Source organism: Spermophilus citellus (genome assembly GCF_964194105.1).
Source record: "Spermophilus citellus genome assembly, chromosome: 18".
In the NCBI taxonomy this organism is placed as follows: Eukaryota; Metazoa; Chordata; class Mammalia; order Rodentia; family Sciuridae; genus Spermophilus; species Spermophilus citellus.
This window is the reverse complement of record NC_138200.1, coordinates 22,520,810-22,545,807: the sequence shown is the minus strand read 5'-3', so window position 1 is coordinate 22,545,807 and position 24,998 is coordinate 22,520,810. Positions and strand designations below refer to the sequence as shown.

The 24,998-nt window shown below is 43.0% G+C and overlaps 1 long non-coding RNA gene across 1 annotated transcript in view; it reads left to right on the top strand.

Annotated features, from left to right (window-relative positions):
- Nucleotides 1-11,888: 11,888 nt before the first annotated feature.
- Nucleotides 11,889-24,998, top strand: part of LOC308638295 — a 48,876-nt gene continuing 35,766 nt past the window's right edge. Inside the window, exon 1 of the long non-coding RNA XR_014019818.1 lies at nt 11,889-12,031. This is a non-coding gene — a long non-coding RNA (uncharacterized lncRNA). The remainder of the gene's footprint in view (nt 12,032-24,998) is intronic.

Below are 24,998 nucleotides of genomic sequence, written 5' to 3'. Positions count from 1 at the left end.
CCTGTCCCTCAGAAGTTCATGGGTCAAAGGCTTGGTCCCCAGTGTGACAGTGTTCAGAGATGGAGCCTTGGGGAAGTGATGGGTCACAAGAACTGACAGCATGAATGGATTAATCCATTTATGGATTCATGCTTTAAAGGGTTTTGAGAGAGAGGCTCTGTTATAAAAGTGAGTTCTCTCTGCCTCACCATAGGACCACAGCGATGGAGCCAAGCAACTGTGTATTGGAACCTCTGAAAAACAGCCAAAATAAATCTTTCCTCCTTATAAATTAATTATCTCAGGTATTTTGTCACAGTGACAGAAAGCTAGCTCTGTGTTGGAGAAACCAACCTATTGACCAACCTTGAAGACTGGATTGTGGCACAAAATACCACACCCTCATATTTTTCCCCTGCTCACTTGCTATATCTCAGAGTTGCTATCATTTCTCTGCCCACTGTGCCTGAGGAAAAAGACAACAGGTTCCTGTATGGGGGGTTTTGAAGGTTTTCCAGTGTCATCTTCCCCGCATGAAACTTGGACAGCTTATTGTTTCATGGAGGCTATTAAATACCAAGTGGGTAAATCAATGGTGCTAATATTCACATGGATGGCAAGTACCTGCAGCAGACAGGGAAAGCTGGGAGCCGTCGAAGATTTGCAGCCTAGCGCCTGATACACCTCTATCCTCTAACTCCAACACAAACAAGATTGGAGTTTATTCCGGCAAAATTAGGCTCTAGCTCAGAGCAGGGACGGAAAGAGAAATCAAATCTGATAATGTCTAGTCATATTTACCCAACCGTGCATTTTCCTACCACATGTTCAGCATTTTGAAATTCAAATCACATTTATACCTTGGACATTGTTAGAAGACTATTTTTATCCCTGCTGTAATCATCTAATTTGCTGATTACAGGTCTCAAATTGCCACAGAGAACTCAATTTTTGAAAGAATTGTCCTATTTGATCAAATATGTTATTCAAGCAATGCAGTCATTTGTTCCACAAGGTTACCTGCCAGGCAGAGTTAACCAGGAGTAATAGCATTAGAAGCCTATACTTAAAATCAAGCATTAGCTAATCTGCCTGTGACAATAGAGTCTTAAATATAATTTGCTGCAGATACTTCAGTTCCTGCACTGACAGACAATTGCATTTTGTATTCAATGAGCATAGATTTTCCCTACCTCGTCCTAATTCCAAATTTAACTCCAGAAGACTCTAATGTGCTCAGTTTCACTGGCTTACCAGGTACTATTTCCCAAGAGCCTCAGATGGAAGTGCAATGTTATTCTTTATTAAATAAACCTTCCCCACCCGTTCTCCCCCCTTTAAATCACTGTCCTGATCAAAGCCAATTCCAAAAGCTGTAGCATCTTTATCCAAAAAGTTAAGTCTAATGCTTTTTCCAGCGTGATGTGTGAGATGTCCTCCTATTGATCCCCTATTGTGTGCTAAGCACTATCAATATGGGAGACAAAGATACAGACAGTGTGGCCAAGGGACTCAGGTGAGACATATAAACAACTGTTATCTCATGAGGGTCCTAGTTTGAGCAGGTGGCCTCTGGGAGCAGAGGGCAGGAATAGCATTTCCGCTCTGCTTTAGAAGTGCAGCTGTTGAACACTCCTCAGCAGTTTGCAAAAAGTGCTCACAATTGGGCACAAGTAGGAGTCAGAGGATAGAGGTGTATCAGGAGGAAGGAGAAGAGATGACAGAGAACATGTCACGAGGAGCTTTTGTACATCAAATAGAAGATGGGTGTAGTCTCCCCAGCACAGGAAGTTGGGTTTGATAAAGAGGAAAGTGGTGACAGTGACCTGTTCAGAGCCAGTCTGGAGGCAGAGGATGAGGAAACAACCCAGAGTTAGGCCTCTCTGCACCATAAGAAAGAGACTGTGCTGCAAAAGGGGGACAAGCAGGAAGGCAATGGAATGTATGTAAAAATCAGCTACATCAACACTAATTTCTAAACGGCATTGCCTGGATGACTGCCTCCATCTCCCTCAAGTTTCTGGCCCTGTACCTTTGTGCAGGCATTTGCCTGCCAACCTGCCCAATGCCAGCTTGAATCTCACTTCCTGAATGAGTCTGTCCCTGTCTTCGGCCCACACTGGTGTCATTTCTTCATTGGACTCTGCAGGCATTCACCTTGAACTGGGACTCAGCTTTGCCACTTCCTAGTGTGATCTAGGCTTAACTTCTCCAAGCTCAGTGTCCCTCAGTTATGAAATAAGGATTAAGGATGACAACAATGTTTTTTATCCCATAGAACTGAGGGGAAATGAAATGAGAAAAATGCACAGGAAATGTTTATCCCAGTGCTTCGCACATTAAAAAAATAATAAAAAATGGTGGTCACCATCCCTGAATCTACCACTGCTGGATGTGGTGGTGTGATAGGATCTCTGATTCATAAACAACTCCTGTGAATGGTTTAGAGCTGAGGACATGTCTTCACCCTGCATCTCTGGGGGACAGTGCTGAGGGTGAGACTGGCTGGATTCCCTGTGTGCCCCACACAGCTCACCTGAGAGCAGGGGGACCCCAGGAGCACTTAGCAGTGTGCTCTGGTGTGCTCTCCCCCCTCCAGCCTGCTTCCTCTTCCCCAGCCATGAACCCCATCTTCCTCCCTTCCTAGGAAGCCCCTTTGAAAGTGTTATCTATACCACCGTCACTTCTGCAGCACCCTCCAGCTGAGCATATATGCAGGCCATCTAAGACACCTGCTCTAGTTTGGATCTGGAAGGTCCCCAAAGGCTCATGTGTTAAAGGTTTGGCCCTCAGTGTGACACTATTGGGAGGATAGCGCCCAGTGTGGGGTTTTGAGTCATGAGGAGCATGCCTGTGAAGAGGACAGTGGGACCCTAGCCCCTTCCTCTGCCTTTCCTTTACTACCTGGCCATGAGGGCAGCAGTTGTGCTCCACAAATTGCTGCCACAGTGTGCTACCCTCCTACCAGAGGCCTAAAAGCAATGTGCCCATCCAAGTATGGGCCAGAAACTCCAAAACTGTGAATCAAACCAAACCTTTCCTCTGCCTATATTGATTATTTCAGGGATTTGTTATAGTAATGGAAAGCTGACTAACACAATCTCCAGGTGACAAATCTCACAGTGCTCTCCAGCCTCATCCCTGCTACATTTAGCTTTGCTGACTCCACCTGCCCTCTAGAAACGTTCCATCGTCCCTCAGCTTCTGTGGCTGCACACCTCCCAATAACATGCCTGATATCATTCCTCCCAAGTCCCTCCTCTCTGTTCCAACAAAAGTTGAAGGAGTCATAGGGCCCTTCAGGGCCACCCACCACTGCCCCTTGACATTCTGTCCCTGGGCAAGTTCACTACTCCAAAACTTATGACACCTCCTGGTTGCATCTCTACCCCAGTCAGCCTCCACCTGGCTTAAACCTGAATGGTCACCTGCCCAAAGGGTACTTCCACCTTCCCTCTCACCACTGCAAAACTCATTTCACCGTTCACCATTAATACAGTTGTCAAAAATGGGAACTGGCAATACACAATAAGCCCAAGAAAACTATTCAAAGCACAAATCATCAGAGAAATGCAAAATCAGTTTACACCACAGGTTGACAAAGATTTTTAAAGTGCAGAGAATAACATAAATGACATCTGTGGACCCATCACCCAGATTTGCCATATTAGCTGCTCCTTCTCCTCCTTTTTTTTTTTTAAGGTAGTGGGGATTAAACATAGGGGTACTTTACCACTGAACTATATCCCCAGCCCTTTTTATTCTTTATTTTGAGACAAGGTCTCACGAAGTTGCCCAGAATGGCCGCAAAATTATGATTCTTTTATCTTAACGTCCTAAGTAGCTGTGACTGCAGGCATGTGCCACTATGTGGGCCACATACTTTTTTTAAATAAAGAAATACAATATGACAGGCACAAGTGAAGTTCCCTAGAGTCCCTTCCCAATCTCATGGTTCTTTTCTCCTCAGAGGAAACAACTACCAGCGTAGACTATATGGTTACTCCATTTATGTTTAGACTTTTATCATTTACATGTGGCTCCAATAGCAATAAATATAGCAAATATCACTCTGGGTTTTTTAAAAATTACATCAACGGCACCAAACCTTTTATATCATGTCACTTGCTATTTTCTTTCCACGTTACTTTTAAGTTTGTCCATGTTGATGCCAGTAGTCACATTCATTCATTTTTAATTGTGGTATATATTTATATTCCCTCCCACCCTGGTGCACAAATAGATTTCCAATTTCTTTTTTCACCATCATAAATGGTGCTGTAATTGACATCTTGCACACATGTGTATCACCCATGCGAACTCCTGAAGGGGACATTGCTAGACGTGGAAATGCCATGTCAAAGGGCATGCGCCTTTGCATCTTTCTAAAGGTAATCATCTCCTCTCCCAAATTGCACCAATTTACACTCCCAGCCAGGGAGGATGAAGAGTTCCCACCTCCTCACATCTGTTCCAGTACTCAGTATTGCTGACTTTTCTTTCTATTAAAATTGCTATTATTTAACTTTACTAGTTTTACTCTAGTTATGAAAGTAGAGCTTTTTTGGTATAATAAGTTAGAATACTTCAAACTCACACAACATAGTAAGCAAAAATCCCTCAGAGATCTATTCTTAACAATATTGGTATTAATAACGTGTACCTTGCTCCAGAATTTTTATTACACTTTCATATAAATAAATGAAAATATTTGCTTTTTTTTTTCCTATAGGTCTGTTTCTTTTCATTGTATTATCTCTCAGTAGTTTAGGGTTAGGGTTAGGGTATGGTACAGAGCATCTGTAGTCCCAGCTACTTGGAAGAAGCTGAGGGAGGAGGATCACCTGAGGCCAGATAGTCAAGGCTATCCTGGACAATTGAGATCCCATCTGGAAAAAAAATCAAGTAAAATAAAATATGCACACAAAGTCTTTTTGTTTTTTTTAATTTTTAAGTGATTACCTACCAATGATTTCATTGACTCGCATGGGGCCTGGCACAAAACAGGTGTTCATTAAATACTTGCTCCAAGAATGAATGAATAGATTCTTACATAGATAGCCACTATCCTCTACTTCCAAAGGTTCCTCTGGAAGAAAATTAGATTGAAAAGCAAGACATTAACAGGAATGAATCAAGTCCCTGCCCCAGTCCTATTCTGAGCAAAGGAGCCACATACCAGTGCCTTCCAGTTCCTGGGCAAGCTGCAAGGATGAGGTGACATACAGGAACCCAGCTTCATTTGTGGAAAGAATGGTGATGAACCCTCCCAGTGATACCATCTTTTTAAAAGAAACAAAGTCCAAAGTTAAATCTATTCCAGCAGGCACAACTTGAGCCTTCAAGAACCTTCTCTGCATCCCTCTTGCTAAGCACCTAACCAATGGTTCTCTTGTTATAGACAAGAGATGAGTACTCAATCTCTGCAAAGATGGTGACTTGATCTGAAGCACTCCTCTGACGTTCTCAATCCTCTATTCCTCCTCCAGACTGTGAGGCCAAAGCAGAGGCTAATGCAGAGGCTGCGCATGAGGACCTGTAGTCAGGTGCAGCCATGAGTTCTTGTTGTGTTTAGGCTGCCAAGAGGTTTTAAATCACCTTTCAACCAACATTTAAAACTTAGGAGCATTCCCATTCAGATAGGGCTCCCCAGCTCTTGGCTGTCCTACAGGCAGAGTAAAGTCTATCTGCAATGTGCCCAAATCCTTACCAATCCCTGTAGTACCTCATGCGGATGTCTCTGACTCCATAGCTGTTTATCTTTACATACACACTGCACATCTTCTTGGAACAGACAAATATCTCTTGTATCTGTAGCCATCAAATGGGAGAAAACAGTATAGATCAAGAAGGTAGAGTACTTCAAGAAAAAATGGCAAAGAAAGCATATTTCTCCTTGGAAGACCAGACTATTTGGCCACGGTTAACTTTCAGTACAAAATGTCTCAGTGTCCAGAAACATACTCTTTCACCTGCCTGGTTTCCAAAGACATCTGAATTCATGATTCCCATAGTTACTGGAGTGTCTTGGCTCTAACAACATTAGCTCGTTACTTACCTACTCTGGGCCTCTGTTTCCTCCTGGGCCCAAGGGACAGTGCAAGCCCTCCAGCCAGCAGGCCTGTTCAGAAGCAAGGAGGCAACAGAATGTTCTCTCAGTGACTAAGTGCAGCCTCTCAGGGGTTAAAAGTTGCTTTCTGTTTCTCCTCAAACTCTTGTCTTCCAGATGGTGATGCAAGACTAGTTTTGTGTTTTCAGGTTTGCAGTCACACTTCAGAGACCTCCCCTGCTTCCTTTCATGCAAAGGTTTCTGTTTTTTTTTTCTAGATACCACAGTGGGGTGGAGGTGAGGGTGACTGGTACACAGGGCAGAAGTCAAACTGGTAAGAAAGTGGGCCCCCAAATCCCCTGGCCTCTCAGAGATCTCCAGGGTGACCTTTAGCCCTCATTCCGTCTAAGGCATGTCAAGGCCAGAGGTGAGGCAGGTGAGATTCTAAGGCTGTTGTATTGGAATCTCCATACCTATCAAGGACTGATGCCCAAAAGGTCACTGGCTGCCCTGCAGGGTGGCCCTGAAGAAAAAATCCTAGGTGGGAGGAAACTTGGGGTTCCTCTGCCACAGCCGCAGGCTTTGTTCCTCCTAGAATGGAACCTGAACTGGGCTGCTGGGAAACCCTCTCTTGCTTCAGCCTCTTTGATGGAGAAAACTGTTCGAGAAGACAGACTGCCTCTGAGAAAGATGGGCTTACAGATCCCAGGAGTGATTTTCGGCACTGTTCATTTTAGCGATGTCCAGGCCAGCTGAAAGGGATGGCTCATCTGTGGGATGAGATAGATGCAGATGTCAATACTGAATTCGTGGAAGCATAAAAGACAGGCAGGGTGGGGTTTATTAATTATATTTCTTTTATCCTCATAACAATGGCATGTCAGTAATCTACACTGAATGTGCCCAATTGATGCTAATGATTTCATCCTTTTGTTTCTGTGGGGAAAAAAACAAAACAAAACAAAACAAAAAACCCCAAAAGACACAGCAGTCTGTCCACCCAAGCTAGTCAACCTCAGCACAGCCTGGAGTCCAGCAAGGCCTTGGAAGCCCTTATCTGAGCTCCTTGTCAGTTTTGAACCTTACTCTCCCTGGTAAAGTGGTCCTGCCTGGCAGTGTCTGTCATTATGTTCCTAGTCCCTGTCTCATCTTCCTCTACTCTGCTTTGCTATGATCCCACACATTGGGATGGGGTTCTCTCTGGGTGCAATGACAGTGTTTTGGGGGCAGTATTTCTGAGCTGAAGACTCCTCTTGGTGTACTTCAAATCCCATTCTTCATTTAAGGATTCTTCTGGAAGAAAAAAAAAAGTGAATAGTTATGGATCACTTTTGGCTACAGCCCCTGCCTATTATTACATTGAATTATTGGGGATAAAATAGAAAAAGGCAGGACTGTTAAGGGGCACAGCAATGACTGGATGAGTCACAAATCATTTGCCCTCTTCTCTCACCACCCTACCACCCCCAGGACCTGGAACAAGTTATCAGGAACAGCATCAAAGAGTTTCTAAATTTATATGTGCTAAATCTCATGTCCTCTCCCCTTCGTCCTGGTAGACACCTTAAGAAGGACATGTGACACATCTGGCCCAGGAGAGAAGTGCCGAGGAAAGCATCCAGCCTACATCCAATGTTTTGTGCTACAAATTAGAGACAAGTTTTCACAGATAACACTTATGTTATTATTTGAATGCAAACTTCATCAGCATGTGATGTGTGGGTTGGTACCCAGGCAGCAGCAGCAGCTGTTACAAGGAGGGCCCTATATAGGACTCTCACTGATGATGTCAAAAGGAGATTGGATGGCCTTTCCCGACCCCACATTACAGGAAGCCTGGTTTGTGAGAAGATGCTAGAGGGGGTCTCCAACTTGGACATCTCCACCTTCAGCTCAAACAGGGCAGTAATTGAATTTCCATGCAGGGAGCAGGAGGGTGACCTATAATTGAAAATGGGGGCAACGGCCATATCCTAGGCATGGGTCTACAATTGCATGCTTATTTAGGTAGTTTTGGAAGGATCCACAGCAATAATGGAGGGTATAAGAGCCTCCCTAACCCTTATCTCTAGAAACTGCCAACCTCCTCCCCCCACTGGATTTTCTGTTCTCCAGACCTCCTCCTTCCAGGCAGTTGGGGTCAGTTTACTGAGGCAGTTGACAGCACTCTGGTAGAAGGCCCTGTGTGCACACTTACCCTGAACAGCTGCTGGACTCTGGCATGCTCTGCTGCTATAAAAATATCAGCACTGCCACCCCAGCTCCTGGAGAAAGTCTCAGCATGACAGCCTGCAAAGAAATCCTGCATTTGAATTTCATCTACAAATCCTGGTTTCCTCCAGACAAGCTCAAACCTGCACAGATGGCCCCTCGCACCAAAAAGTAAAAATAACAAAGCTTGTGATTCTGGGCCTCCCTTTTTCTCTAGGCAGATGTGCCGACTGCACATTTTGGGAGGCGCACAGTCTGGGTCCCAGCAGCAACCTCTCTCCTCCTGTGTGGTTTTCATGCCCCCCTTCTGGCTTCCTGGTGGGTAGCAGCTGTGGTCTTTTGGAGTGTGTTCTTGGAAGTGTCCAGAGTACCCAAGCCTTTAGAGTGTGGTAGGGCAATCTAGAGGGGTATGTTAATGTTGAAAACTCATTCCTCTCTCTACTGGCCATACCATCATCTGTGAGATGGCTCAAGGTAAGGGTTAAATACTTGTGAGTGAGTAAGTGATCAGCAGAAGTGGGAGGCAAGGGGATGGGATACTAGGGCCAGCATGTACCAAGGGCAGGTGGCGGGTGGGGGAGGAAAGCAGCACTAGGGGATCCTGAATTTTTGAACCCCTCACAAATCCCAACCAGCCACAGAAGCCTCAATGTCTCATGAACTCTTTCCACTAATGTTTGCTGAGAACCTCTGTTTCAGGTCCTACGGATATAGTTATGGACAAGACTGACCCAGAAAGCAGATGCCCAAAGAACACACAATCAAGGCCAATGTGGGTGGCCACCAACTCAATGGTCAGGAGGTAAGAGCAGTTCCAGGGGATAGGCCAGAGCAGGCCAAAGCCCCTGCCAGGGGCACTTACAGGTAAGTTCCACTTCTGATGTGACATGAAGCCTCAACTCTCAATCAAATATTGTGATTATGGTCTTTGGAACAACAGAGGGTCAGATACGAAAAAGTTCAGTTGTAAGAGAAATATGATTCAAATTGCCAAGAGAAAAAAAAGAATTTATGGATTCATATGAGCTTATGGATTCAGACAAATAACTAAGGTATAGATCTATCTAGGTTTCAGGCATGGCTGGATCTGGGTGTTTACATGCTACCCTCAGGAATCTGGCTCTTGACTTTGCTCAACTCTGCTTTGTCTGTCATGTGCTGACTTCATGTAGTATACTTGCTAGTATCTCCAGGCTGACATTTCTGCCAGCAAATACCTCTTTCTCAGGACCTCTAGCAAAAGTTCTGGGGATGATTCTCATTGGTCCAGTCTGGATCACTAATTGCTGTGGCCAGAGGAATGCAGAACTCTGACTAGTTAGGCACGTGGCATGTGTCAGTCTCTGGGCAGGACTGCAGTCAGACCATGTGAACTACCTGGCTCCACCACAAAAAGAAAGGGATACTGGTTTGTCAAAAGCAGTAAATACAGAAACAACAACAAAGACCCTCCTAAATAATGAGTGACAGCAGAGATGTGAGCATGCTCTGAAACAGCTGCAAACACTCTGCTTCCAACAGCAGGATTCCTCTTGCTGCAGTTGTGTGACGACTGTCATTTATCCTCTTGGATTTCCTAATTCCACAGTACGGTCTCTATGCCAGGCAAGGAAGATTCTGGACATCCCAGTGGAGAAGCCTGACCACCATCTGACTTCAGGAGAGAGCTCATCCTAGCAGGGAATGATCACAATTGAGGTCTCCCTGATCCCTAAGTTCCCCAATTTTCCTTTCTGGCATGCCCTAGGTCTCTGTGCTTCCACCTTCCTTTTCCTTGGGACAATACCCAAAAGAACCCCCAACCTGATCTTCAGGAGAGAAACAGCATGGTCTTCATTAACCAAAGCCTTGGGCAGGGCTTTTCATGCTTCTGTCTGCCACCCAGAAACCCACGCAGGGTAGTTTTGCCCCCTTGAAGCAGAGGGAGTGTGCCTAGCCCAATATTACATTGTAGTTCAGGAAGGCATGGAACAGAATAGTCAGTCAAACAGGTAGCTGATGGTCCTGGGGATGCAAGGGGTGGGGGTGGGTAAAGAAAGGAGCATTATCAGAGAGGGCCATGCTGAGGCTAGCCAGTATTTAAGTGAACTGGCAGGAGGCAAGTGGGGGATTCAGCTTGTGGATCACTATGCAATCTTATGTCACTGTTCTGATGTGTCACAGTGACTGCATTAGCAAGCTGCTGTGTGAAGAAGTTTGTATGGGAAGTTTCATAAAATAAACTTTGAGGAATGAATTAGGACCAGGGGACTTGGATTGAGACAGCAGGAAAGTACACAGTTCCCATCCACACGGGACTCCTCCCTAGTAATGAGTGCTCCTCAAAGGGCAGGACACTGCTGTGAAGGCTTGACTCCTGTTTACTCGTTTAATTCTCCTGCAATTCTATGGGGTGGGTATAACATTAGCCCTGTTTAAAAAAAAAAAAAAAAAAACGGTGGGGGAGGCTGAGACACGAAGAGATTTTCAGGGTCCCCGGCCACACTGCACTCATGGGAAGCTTGGGCTGGTTTAAAGAGACATCCAATTAACCAGCTCATAGGTATCACCTTTTGGGTAGGGGATCCCTATGGTGGCTCTGGCTGCTGGGCCTGGAAAGGTGTTCTGAACTCCCCTGGAGGCTGCAGCTCAGCTCTTCTGCCTGGAACATTTTCTTCTTTCCAATCCTGAGCACTCCTGTCCCCCTCCGAGGCCTCCAGCAACCCCCGCCAATCTGGGCTGACAGCTTGGCTGGGCCCCAGGCCGGGCCGACTCCGTGTGCTGCGCCTTCCCCTGGTCACGCGGAGAGGCCGGTGGAGAAGGAGGAGGGGAGAGAAAGGAGGCCGGCTTGGGTAGAAGTCAGCTTTTAGGGAAGGAGCCTCAGTGCCATGGGTGCTGCCCCTGCAGAGGGCGCTGCCTCTGCTCGGATTCAGGAGAAGACAGCGTCGAGGGAATGCGCTGGAGGAGGGGCTGTCCAGCGAGAGGCAATGTGGGGCCAGAGGTCCCGGCCGACTCTGTCCCCGCCACACCCGAACGGAAACAATCGCGACGGTTTGGAGAGAGCCTCCTCTAAGTCTCTTCTGGAACGGGTATCTTTGTTACCTCATTGCACAAACAGGAAAACAGGCCTCACCAAGGGACCCAGACTACGCTCGGTCCCGAGGGGCCAGCGCAAAATGCTTGAAGTAGGACCCAGAAGTCCTATAATGTAAGCCACAGTCCGAGCTCTAAAGGTGCCGGCTGCCCGAGGTCGGATCTTGGTTGCCCCATTTGCTAGCCACGTGGCTTTGGGCAAGTTTCTTTTCCCCATCTGTGAAATGGGAAAGCGCACACTTTATATGGTTTTCCCCAGTTCATTAAGTTCCCTAGGGTAGGACCTGGCCCGACTTAGCCAAAGTCAGTATTTGCCATGTTTTCAGCAAACTGAGGCTCGGGCCAGAGCCTGACCGCCCCCGCCCAGCCGCCTGCCCGGGGCCTCCCAGCGCGGGCGCACTCCGTAGCCGGCCCTCCTCCTCCCCAAAGCCACCAGCCAGCTCCGCCCTAGTAGCTCAGGCTGCCCTCCACGTGCGGTGTGTTTACCCACGTGACATGGACCCGCCCACAATCCCCGCCTCCATGTAGGTCCCGCCCCCGTCCCGCCCCACGTCGGCTGCGGCTGCGCAGTTGCGAGCTGGCCGTCCCGGTTGTACAGCGCTGGCGTACGGAGTACGGAATTGTGCCACCCAGACGCCTGCCGGGTACACTGGAGCTGATCGCTTACTTCCCGGGCAAGTTGGTCGCGGGCACTCCGCAGTGCTGGGATAGGACCAGCTGGTCAGTGTGCAAAGAGTCTGCGCGATGCTCACCGTGAATGGGCGTGGCCGGAGCGGTAGGGGCGGAGTCATGCCTTATTCACGGCCTCTTCGGGTTGCGCACCGCGAAGGGGCGGGGCCGGGCGTGCGCAGGCGCTCCGGTGTCTTTGAGGTCTGTCGCGTCCCGAAGTAGGTCTAGGTGCGCGGGTTTCATGTGCTGGCTATGCCCTGAGGAGACAGAACTATATAAAACTCTGAAGGATGCATTGACTCCCACATTTCATATTGTTCGTGGTGAAGCGCAGCCACGCACTCCTCCTTGGTATTCGTTCTTTGGCTTCTTGGCACTCACCCTTCCTGCTATTTTTCTTCTGCCCAGCCTGGATTAGAGTGGGCCATGCTTTATGCCTCGTCACCTTTGACTTCTGGGCTGTTTCTGGAAGGTCTCCATTCTTGTTTTAACTCTTATCTGTGTGCGAATAATCTTGGTATTCTAAGAGCAGCTAGCCCATGTATCTTCATGCCAGGCACTTTTCCAAATGCTTTGTGAACATTAACTGAGATCATCTGGACTCATCACACCTAATCTCCATCCTCTCACCCAGACCCCCTGCTCTTAACTCCATGTTCTTCCATCCATACTACTACTAGATTCCTCACTGGATGTTCCACAACTTCTCTAGGCCAACGTATGTGAAGTTCAGAACCCCCATTCCTTCCCCCAAAACTGTTTCTCCCTTGATCTCTTCAGTGAATGGCATTGCCATCCACCTAGCCAAGCAGCCAAGCCTCAAACGGAGCATCAATCTTAACTCACTTTTGGGAATCTGATCTGTCCCCAAATCACACATCATTTTCTCCCTCAACCCCCAATTCTCTGCTGAACTCATGATGAGCTACGCTCATCTCCCTGACACCCAATTCTCTGCTACCCTAATATCTACTACACTACATTATGTTTCACGCATCATGTTTTACCTGAATTAGTAGAAGAGCCATTTCAACCCAGTGTCTTACTCTCAAATCCAGCCTACATTGTCCAATTTCAGGGATTTTTCTCAAAGATTAGCAGATATCTGAATGCTTGCATTCATTTTTTTTTATAAGCACTAGGCCAAAATTCAAACTTTTTCATCCTTTTAAGTCAGAAGGAAGATAAAGATGCCCTCTGGCTCGGCCTCTAGCCATGATGATACAATCATTTCTTGGTATCCTTGAGTCCAGGATCTTCCCAAAGTGACCAAAATCTGAAAATACTCAAGTCCTTTATAGAGAATGGCATATTATTTACTTATAACCTATGAACATCCTCCTCCTTACTTTAATCTCCATATTACCAATACAATGTAAATGTTATGTAGTTATTTTACTATATCATGCATGTGTTGTTTAATACCTGTGAAATTGCCTGGGTTTTTTTCCCCCCCGAAGTACTTTTGATTTGAGGTTGGTTGAACCCCCAGATGTGGAGCCTGCAAATATGGAGGGACAATCATTTGGAAGTCCTGACCAATGCAAGAAGGTGAGAAAATTGAGTGATGTGAAGATTGGAAGCAAAAAGTCAACATCATTATTATTGTCTAGTGTTCCTCATTATAGAAAACAAGACAATTGACAAATTAAGTAACCTGATAAGAGAGTTGTCCTCTGCAACAATAATACATTTCTTGAAAATTTATACAATAAGCCATCTTCTACAATGATGAGGTATTCATGGATTCAACTAACAAAAATGCATAAGATCTTTAAGGATAAAAATCTAGAACTCTTATGTGTAGACCTCAAAAGACTTGAATACACAATTAATGGGATAATATCTTAACTTTGAAAGAATGTAATTTTTCCACCAAATGGTCTGTGTATTCAATGCAATTCCAGTAAAAATTCCAGCTCAATTGTACTGGAACTTGAGAAACTGGTTCTACAATTTTTATCGAAGAATAAATATCTCCAGTCTTTTAAGATAATTTTGAAAAAGAAGAACAAAGGGGATGTCTTACTCTACCAGCATAAAAGCAAATTTCAAAAGCATAGTAATTAAAATAATATGATATTGATACAGAAACAGATAAGTGGAATAGTTTGGAGAATCCAGAAACAACTCAATTATGTATGTGACATTATAAAATATTGTGATGTGAGATAAAATCATATATCATTAGAGAAAGCCCAGATTATTTAGTAAGTGGCACTGGGAGTGTTGACTTTCTGTAATGGATAAAAAGTAAAATTGGATTCCTACCTCATACCATGTACTTCAAGTAGATTAAATATATAGTTATTAAAGGTGAAAGTATAAAGCTGATAAATTAGCATAGATAATAATATATCTGCGATAGGAAAGGATTTCTCATCACCTCCAAAGCATATCCACAAGATGAGAAATGATGAGGGGTTTTTTATACCTTTATTTTATTTATTATTTTTTATGTAGTGCTGAGGATTGAACCTGGTGCCTTGCCTTGCATGTGTTAGGGGAGTGCTCTACTGCTGAGCCACAACCCTAGCCCCAGAGAAATGATGAAATGAAAAATGTCTACTATAGACAAAATTAACAAATAAGCAATAAACTGAAAGAAGTTTTTTCACATCTTAAAACAACAGGCTATATCTAGAAAAATCAAGGAACTGCTGAAATCAGCTCAAAAAAAGAAAGGAAATCTAATTTAAAAATTAATGATAAAGGGCTGGGGATGTAGCTTAGTGGAAGAGTGCTTGCCTAGCATGTGCGAGACACTGGGTTCCATTTTCAGCACCACATATAAGAAAATAAAGGTGCACTATTAAAAAAATTTTTAAAAATTAATGATAAAGGCCATTTACAGAAAGAGAAATAAGAACTGCCAAGTTGTGCAGTTTGGAGAATTTTTCACTGGTGGTCAGAGATAATATATAAGTCCTTCATCAGATACACACACACACACACACACACATTATTTTCTTTGCACCATGGTTTGCCTGTTCATTTTTTTTAACCATAGGTTTTGAAGAGCAGTTTTAATTTTGACATCCAAATTGATCATTTTTTTCTTTAATTTAATGGTTTGATTTTTGTGACCTATTTTTAAAATATTGTGTACTCCAAAGTCTTAGGTATGTTTTTCTGGTAGTTTTATGTTTTTTTTAAAAATAAGTTTAGGTCTATGAACTACTTTAAGGTAAATTTCTGTATGGTTTGAATTAAGAGTCAGAGTTCAGTGTTTTCCCACCTGGATCTCCAACTGTTTCAACACCATTTTTTAAAGAGACTGTCTGTTCCCCTTTGAATACTTTGGCATATTTATTAAAAATAAATTGACCATGTTTGTGTGGGCTTTTTTTTAACTCTCTTCTGTTCTATTAATCTTACATGCATCCATCCACCAATACCATACTATTTTGATTACTATAGCTTTATAACAAGTCTTGAAATTAGGTAGTAAAATTCTCCAAAAAGTTTCACATCTTCAAAGAAAAAGGCTAGTTTCATGCATTTAAATAAATTACCTGTTTTATGTTTTATTTATTTTCACTCGTTATTTTACTTGCATTAGGTTAAAATTTCTCTTATTTTTCTAACCTCTTGGAATAGCAACTTTTAGAATTGATTTTAGACCTTTATTTTCTTCTGTGAGTATTCAAAACCAAAAGTTTCTTTGGAAGTACTGATTTAGCTGCATCCCACCAATTTTGATATGTTCTTTTTTCCTTTCCATTCATTTCAAAATATTTTTTTCAGTATCCTTTATCATTTCATATTGATCTATTAGAAGTCTATTTAATTAGAAATATGTCACTTAACTTTCAATATTTGGAGATTTTCTAGTTATGTTTTTGTTACTGATTTCTAAATTAATTTCATTATAGTTAGCGAGTATATTCTTTTAATTTCAACCCTCTTAAGTTCATTGAGCCTTGGTTTATGACCTATCACATTGACTTATTACACATTCTATATACAACTGAAAGAAATGTGTTATTCTGTTGTTAATCAGTGTAATATTCTATAAATGTCAGTTAACTTGAGTTATTTGGTGATTTTGTTTAAGTGCTCTGTATTCTTACTTTCTGCGTATTCTATTAATTACTGAGAGAGGAACATTGAAATCCCCAACCATAAATATGTATTTTTATGTTTTGCTTTTTAGTTTTTTGGTCTTGATGGTTTCATGTATTTTGACATTTCTTTTGAATGTGTAAGCACTAATAATTTTGTATCATCTCGATCACATGATCCTTTTATGATAAGCAAGTGTACCTCCCTACCCCCATAGTACTGGGGATTGAACCCAGGGGCTTGTGCACACTAGGCAAACACTCTACCATTGATATATATCCCCATTCCCCACCACCTTTTTTTTTTTCTTTTGTGGTAGTAGAAATTGAACTCAGGAATGCTCTACCACTGAGCTACATTCCCAGCCCTTTTTATTTTTTATTTTGAGACAGGGTCTCACTAAGTTGCCCAGGCTGGCCTCAAACTTGTGATCCCTCTATCTTAACCTCTCGGGTAGCTGAGATTACAGGCATGCATCACCATACCCAGCCCAAGTGTATCTTTTTTCACTGGCACTGTTACTTATCCTGAGTTTCCAGCTTGATGTTTGTTTGTGTATTAATTTATTTTTGTAGAACTGGGTAATGGTCCCAGGGGCTTCCACATACAAGGAAAGCCCTCTATCACAGAGCTACATCTCAGCCCTTTGTATTTTTTATTTTGCAGTAGTATCATTGTTTTGTTTAGGCTGGCTTTGAACCTGTTATCCTCCTCCCTCAACCTGCCTAGTAGCTGGAATTACAGGTGTACACTAACCATTTTTCTTATTATTAGTGTTTATGTGATATGTATTTTTTAATTCTTATACTTTTTTTAAAAAGTATGATTGATATAAATTTTTTCTAGGTAGCATTTATTTGGATTTTGTCTTCCTTTTTAAAAATTGTTTATTTTTTAGTTATAGTTGGACACAATACCTTTATTTCACTTATTTATTTTTATGTGGTGCTGAGGATCGAACCCAGGATCTCGCATGTCAGAGGTGAGCACTCCACTGCTGAGCTACAACCCCAGCTCTGGATTTTGCCTTTCTATTCAGTATGACAATCTCTGCTCTTTAATGGGAGGGTTTAGATTATTTATATGTAGTATAACTCCTGACGAGTGTGAGTTAAAATTTACTATCTTGCTGTTTGTTTTGTTCGTCCCATGCATTTTTGGTTCCTCTTTTATCTTTTTATTTTTTTCTTGCTTTAAGTATTTAAACATATTTAATTTATAAAAATAAAAAAAACTGTTGGCTTATTATTTTTAGTGATTGTTCCATGGCTTACAGTACATATTTTCACAATCTACTTTCAGAGAATATTGTATACTTGGCAAATAATGTAACAACCTTAGAACAAGAGGTTTTCTCTTTCCCCTCCCATTCTTTTGCTGTTTTTCTCAGTTTTATTTTTGTCTTAGTTACCACTTAAATTTTTTAAAATAAAATGTTTATTATAGTTACCCACATACTTATCATTTTTTGACTTTCTCAGTATCTACCTGATGATATTTTTTTTACCTGAATAGCTTTCTTTAATACTTCTTATAGTGTAATTATGCTGGTAATACATTCTCTCAGGCTTTGTTTGTCTCAAAAATCTTCATCTCATTTTTATTTTTTGAAGGATCTTTTTGCTAGGTATAAAATTCTAGGTTGCCAGTTACTGTTTTCTTTCATTACTGTAGTTTTTTTAAAAATTGTCTTCTGAGACATCATGTTTCTGACAGAATGTTAACTCTCATTCCTACTTTTTTTCTGTATGTACTACACATTTTTCTTGGATGCTTTAAAGATTTTTTGCTTATTTACTTGTGGCTGATCATAATTAAAATGTTTCCCAGCCTGGTGCCAGCTACAACATTGATCATATTCTAGCTTCCAGCCCCCTTCTCCTTTTGTCCTGACCTTGTAGAGCTTCACTCTAGGCAGGCACAACTTAATATTCAACATGTGACATGTGAGGATTCCTAAGCAGATTGCTGGAGCTCCTCTCTGTACCTCTCCTTCTTCTGTGGTTTTCTATCTTGAAAATTCCAGCTGTTCCAGGCTTCCTGAACCCTGATCCCTTTTTCCTCAACTCAGTAGGTCTGCTTCTTTTTTATAAATATTTTTTAGTTGTTGATGGACCTTTATTTTATTTATTTGTATGTGGTGCAAAGAATCAAACCCAGTGCCTCATGCATGCTAGGCAAGTGCTCTACCACTGGGCCACAACCCCAGCCAGCCCCGGCTGTTCTCTCCTTAGTCCCTGCTTTATAGTCTAGAAAGTCCAGTATTCCTGAGGCTCATTTTCTCTTTCACCCTTCTCTTGGAGGTCAGTCCTTTGATGTATATTATCGGTATGAAAAGCATTATTTCATATGTTTTGTCCAAATTTCTAGTTGTTAAATGTTTATTCCATTATGAATGGAAATAGAGGTCTTTATTCGTCAGAAAGAACTTATGGAAATTAAGCTGAACAGTTCTAACAAAGCTCTTTTATAAGACCTACATTTTCTTAGAACCTTGGGCTGTGTGGTTGTGTTTCATTGCTGTGATCAAAATGCCTGACAAGAGCTACCTCAGAGGAGAAAAAGGTTATTTAGGGCTTATAGTTTCAGAGGGTTAGTCCATTATTGGCTGACTCCATTGCTTGGGCCCCAGGTAAGGCAGAACATCGTGTTGAAGGGCATGTCATAGGAAAGCTTTTAGCTCATGGCAGCTGGGAAGCAAAGAGAGAGAGAGAGAGAGAGAGAGAGGGAGGGAGGGAGAGAATGAATTCTGGAGGGGGAGGGGGGAGAGAGGGAGAGAGAATTCTGGAGGAGCCAGGGACAAGACATAATCCCCAAGAGCACATCTCCAATGTCCTACTTTCTACAGCCATGCCTCGTTTGCCTGTCCCCAATGTCTACTTTCTACAGCCATGCCTCGTTTGCCTGTGGTGGTCCATTCAAATTGTTAATCCATCAGTGGCCTAATTCACTGGTGATGTTATAGCTCTCAGACACATTTTTACATTTGAAATTTGGGGGGACATTTAAGATCCCAACCATAACAGTGGTGTTGAAAGATTCAGTCCAGAGGAAGTTTCCCTTGTCACTGTGTCATGGTTGCAATCGAGTGGACATTGTATGTAGGGTTCTAGCTGAAGAAGCTCTGGGTTTTTTTCTTTGGCCTCAGGTTTTGGGGGCAGCAGTCACATTTTCCTGAGCCTAAAAGAGAGTTAAGGTGTTTCTCAAGAGAAGATTTGTAGATTGTTTGGTGCCTCCTATTCTGAAAGAAGAGACTGAACAGGGAGTAGTATGGTCTAACCCAGATAACTCTGAGCTGGATGGAGAAATCTTTCTTCTTTCTTAGAAGCTGATATCTGCAAGTGTAAATGTCTCAGCAACAACCAGTGGATTTCACTAGGAGAGTGACATCATTGTGCAATTGCCTATCATTTCTATTTCTCTGAGAACATTTATCTTTAAAATTATAACGATCAGATTTTCCTTTATGTTCATATGCATACTTATACGATGGAACATGCCTAACCTGAAATCTGAAATGCTCCAATATCTGAAATATTGAGCAGTGACATGATGCGACAAGTGAAAAGTTCCACACCTGACCACATGTGAGAGTTGGCAGTCAGAATACAGACCTTAAAAATATCATGTACAATTACCTTCAGGCTGTATTTATAAGGTATGTGAAACACAAATGAATTTTGTGTTCAGACTTGGGAATTTTGTGTTCAGCCTCAGGAACACTGGACTTTCTAGACTATAAAGCAGGGACTAAGGAGAGAATATATATAATGAAGATATCTCCAAGGTATCTTCATTATATATACGCAAATAATTTTAAAAATTCCAAACATATCTGACCCCAAGTATTTCAGATAAGGGGTATTTAACCTGAATAGCTGCCTCAAAATGATTGTTGGATACTTCCAAACTCTAAAGTCATTTTATGTTTGTAGCCATTGAGTGTTTTCTCTCTAGAGTTTGGGTTGTGTTTTTCTTTTTACACATGTCAGGTTATTTTGGATTTTATCCTAGATGTTGTGATAATATGTTAGAGAGACACTGGTGTTTTAGTTAGCTTTCTCACTGCTGTGACTAAAAGACCTAACCAGAACAACTGTAGAAGAAGAAAGGTTTATTTGAGGGCTCACAGTTTCATAGGACACAATCCATGCACAGCAGTTTCTATTCCTCAGGGCTCGAGGTGAGGCAGAACATCATGGTGGAGAGAATGGTAGAGGCAAGTAATTCACAGGATGATCAGAAAGCAAAGAGAGACTACACTCACCAGAGAGCCAATATATACCACAAAGCCATGCCACCTCCTCCAGCCACACCCTACCCACCTTTGATTACCACTCAGTTAATCCCATCAGGGGATTGATTCACTATTGGGTTAAGGCTGTCATAACCCAATCATTTCTTCTCTAAACCTTGCATTGTCAAACATGAGCTTTTGGGGTCACCTGTCATCCAAACCACAACAACTGGATTTTTTTTTTTTTTTGGTATCAGAGATTGAACCCAATCACTGAACCACATCCCTAACCCTTTTTATAATTTATTTAGAGACAGTGTCTCACTGAATTGCTTAGGGCTGTCCCTAAATTGCTGAGGTTGTCTTTGAACTTGTGATCTTCCTGCTTCAACCTCCTTAGCTGCTGGGACTAAAGGTATGCATCACCATGCCTGGATTCTTTATATTCCTTTTAAGAGTACTGATTTCCCTCCCCCAGCTTTATTAAGATATAATTGAGAAAAATTATATTTATTTACAATGAATAAAACAATGTTTTGGTATATGTATACTTTATGAAGCAATTAAATCAAGCTAATCAATGTATGATTGCCTCTATACTTATTGTATGTTTATGTTAAGAACGCTTAAGATGTCGTCTTTTAGAAATTTGCAAGTATGAAGAGTTTTGGTTTTTATTTAAGTAGATAATAAACTCAGCTGAACTCAAAACTGTAGAATCTGTCTCCCCTGCAGAGTATTGTAGTTGAAATTTCAATTAAATTATTTTAGCTTTAGCTGCACTGCTTGGTGATTGCCTCACTCATGCAAGATTCTGAGGTCAGCCGGAGATTTCAGCATTTTTATACACAGGTTTTAGGACTCCTCTTCTATGTCTTTCTCTCTTTTTGCATTTCTCCAGTCACTTTTCAGTTGTTACAATTACCCTGACCTCAGTTCTTCAAGCTACTAAGACTTTTCTACTTAACGTTTTCTGCCTAAGAAGACTTTACTTTCAGGAATCATTTCTATAGTTCATTACTAAGGTTTTCTGTCAGGGTTCTCTGTGGAGCAGACTGGAACCTGCTCTCAGGCTTAAGCCCATAAAAAGGGAAACTGCCCTAGTGTTCTTTTCCTTAAAGTTATTGACTGTCCTCCAGAATCTTCCTTTCAGCCACTGTTAGGTGCCTTCTTGGTGATAGAATTCATGATTGTCTACAGAAGAGTTGATCAGATGTGAGTTACTTGGCCATACCTAGAGCAGGATCTCCAAGGAATGACACTGGATGACCAAGAACAACTTCCCTGTGCCAGTGTCACCAATGCCTCTGAAACCCAGAAGGAATAAGGGGAGTAAAGGAAATTCTGAACTGACTGAGCTTAAATCTGATATACCTGAACAAAGTGCAAAGTGTCGGAGAAAACCTGGAACTGATTAGGTTAACTTCTGCCACCATATAAAATGGAGGTTCAACTTTTATTTGTAGCATAATAAAGAAAATTGCATTTTCCATCTATATCTTGTGTTCTGAACATACTTTCTCTCCTACAACATAGGAAGGCAAAGAAGATGGTAAGTGTAGGGTTCGGGAGAGACTTTTACCACTGTTTTTTTTTTTTTTTTTTTTTTTTTTTACTCCCTTCAGTAGAATGATAGGAGGAGGGAAGATCTGGAATATTTCAAAGTTCAAGCTCTGACACCTGTGCTATGTCTTTTTTGGCTTGTTTTTGTTTGTTTGTTACTGGGGATTCAACCCAGCAGTGCTTTACCACTGAGCCATATACCCAACCCTTTTTATTTTTTAAGATAGGGTCTCACTAAATTGGAGAGGTTGGCCTCCATCACAGTCTTCCTGCCTCAGCCTTTTGAGTTGCTGGGATGACCAACATGCTCTACCATGCCTGACATGTCTGCCTTTTTATAAAGTTGGAAAATAACTCCAGAAACAAAAGTGAAAGTTCTGCTGAGTCCCTTTATAATTTTTCCCCCTCTACTGGGGTTGAGCCCCCGGGGCGCTCTACAACTAAGTTACATCCCCAGCCCTTTTTATTTATTTATTTATTTTTTGAGACAGGGTCTTGCTAAATTTCCAAGTCTGGCTTTGAACTTGTGATCCTCCTGTCTGGCCTCCAGAATAGCTGGGATTACAGGCATGTGCAATTGTGCCCAGCTACTGTGTGCTTTTAATGAACTTCTGAGGCCACAAACTCTGCCTTGACAGAGTGAAAAGGGGTGTATATCTGGAAGTCCACAGCCTGAAATTCCATCCTAAACTGTACACCCCTCCTCAGGCGCCTGCTCTGGAGGCCCTGCCTCTCTCAGGTCTCAGGTCCCATTCGCCTCTTCCCCATCAGAGTCATTTTTGGGGTTTGCAGGCAGAATCCTGGCTGTGGAGGGTAGAGCAGCTTGGTACTCCGCAGAGGATTGAAGCAGCCTGTGACTTTGTTAGAAGAAAACATCAGTCCTGGGCTATTGAACCTGACCGACCAGCTTGCCTACCCTACCTTATTTTTTTTTCCTTTAAAATTTCTGTCCTAGATTCTCCTACCAATACTTTCCCCCCCCCCCTCTGGACTAGGATAGCATTGAGTTCTAAACTTCCAGTTTAGCAAGTCTGTTGGGGAAAGGGAACCTGTTTCTCAATTCTAGTGAGAGTCTCAGCACTGAGCCTCTTTGGTCTGATTTGAATCATGAGCTTACCCCTGAACCAATCAGGGAGATGCAGGGCTCTGGCGGGCCTACTCTGGTCATAGCTTCCCTCTTAGGGAATGGAGTTGTTTCCAACCTATCACTTGGACAGAAAGGGACTTCCTCAAGGACAGTGGTGGGCTCTTGTAATCAAGAGAAGGGAGAGAGAATACAACCATCAGACTCTGACATTTTAGACATAGGCCCGTCAGGCACCTTTATACGTAGTTCTAATTTTATTCTCATAAGAACCCTGTGAGATCAGTGTTGCATAAGATAAGGGCATTGAGGTTCAAAGAGATTAGTATCTAGTCATGAGTCTGGCGGTCCTGGTTTTGAACTCTCTTCCTCCTGAAGAAAGGGCCTGACCTAGCTCATGACTTCTTTTAGGGTCTCCCACCCACCACCCCCACTTCTTTCCCTCTGCCTTCCGTGCTGACACTAGCAGACTGCTGGTGTTTCAAAAAAGAGGAAAAATTGGCAATAGCCGTGAGTTGAGACGACTTGATAAAATATTTCTTGTTTTCTCAAGTTTACATAGACCAAGTTTTCACTGTTGCTATGGGGTGGGTTGGCAGAGAGATGAAAATAAATCTGTGTAATTTATTTTTTCCATGCGTCAAATATATTTCCGCTCGCTTCACACACACACACACACGCACACACGCACATGCATGCACACACACACACACACACACACACACACGTGCCCGCACATATAAGCTTTAATAAAATACTTAAACCCCTTTAATGCTCTCTGTGGAAGGAATAAATATGTACTGTACTTTCAACTTCTGTTCTTTGAAATACCATATGGTCTGCACTGTGAGCTTAAAATACTCTGGTGAGCGGATGCTTTCATGCAGTAGATAGCCAGGTGGAGTTTTTCCCCGCCAATCTCACAAGGTTAATTAATCCTTTAAAATAGAGCGCGGAGGGGTCCCTGCGTCAGGAACGCGCGCTGTCAGAGGGAGGCGGCCCGTTGGCCTGCGCCGGGGCTGAGAAGAGAGTACAAAGGCAGGCGGCGGGCAAGGTGGGCTGGGCTGGGAGCAGCCCTGCTGCCCGGTGGCGCCTTTGATGAGCTCAGATACTCACAGTTTGCATCCTGCATAATCAGGGATAACAGGCTGATGGTTTGCATGAATAACTAAGTTTGTCATTGTGCCTAATTTTCCCTCAAAAAGAGTCCTCCCCCCATCTCTCAGACCCAATGCATATTTATAAAGGGCAGGGAAACGAGGCAGAGGACACTGGATGGTGAAGCGCCTGGGGAGGTGGGCAGCGTGGCCAGACCCCCGGATCCTGGAAAGTCATGTTTGTGCCGGGGCTGCAAGCTCAGAGTCGGGTGCAGAGTTCTGTGGAGCCTGGAAAGAACTGCTGGGGTGGGGGACAGGCTGCTCTGCGAGCCCCCATTTGGGCTAGAATGTACTAGGAGTCTCCCTGTTCTGAGCCTTGGTTTTCAAATCTGCACAAGGAGCATGTGGACTCAGGTTTCCAGGGTCCCCAAAGGGACTGCCAGCTCCAAATGGAGTTACACATGGTCAGAGGAAAAGGAGGAGAGAAGCTGGCATCCATCCAATTACTTCAGAGGTGTGACTGCCTTTCCAGAACACCTGTACTGGTTCATGAGCAAATATTTCTTAGATTAAATCCTTCATTTATTTAGTGAAAATCCTACTTGCATTGTGCTGTATATATTTTGATGTAAAAACTGTTAAATTTTCCATTTTAAACAGGCTATGGTTTTTGTGACCCTGTTTTGGCACCCCCCCCCCCCCCACTCTTTTTACAAATCCTGGAAACCTCAGTGTGGATGGGCTTCTCCTTTCCCATGCCCCCGGGGGATCCAGGGATTATTTAGGTCGGCTGTTTCCGGAGGACTTTCAGACCCTTTCTCTCAGTGGCCAGTAGGTGGCAGTTATGAGCTTTCCACTTGGCCACCCTTCTTTCACTCAAGTCACCCATGCCCTCAAGTCACTGCCACTGAGTCTCAGGTGCTTGCGGGAAGCTCCTGACATCCAGTCCCTGGGATGTGTCTGGAAACTATT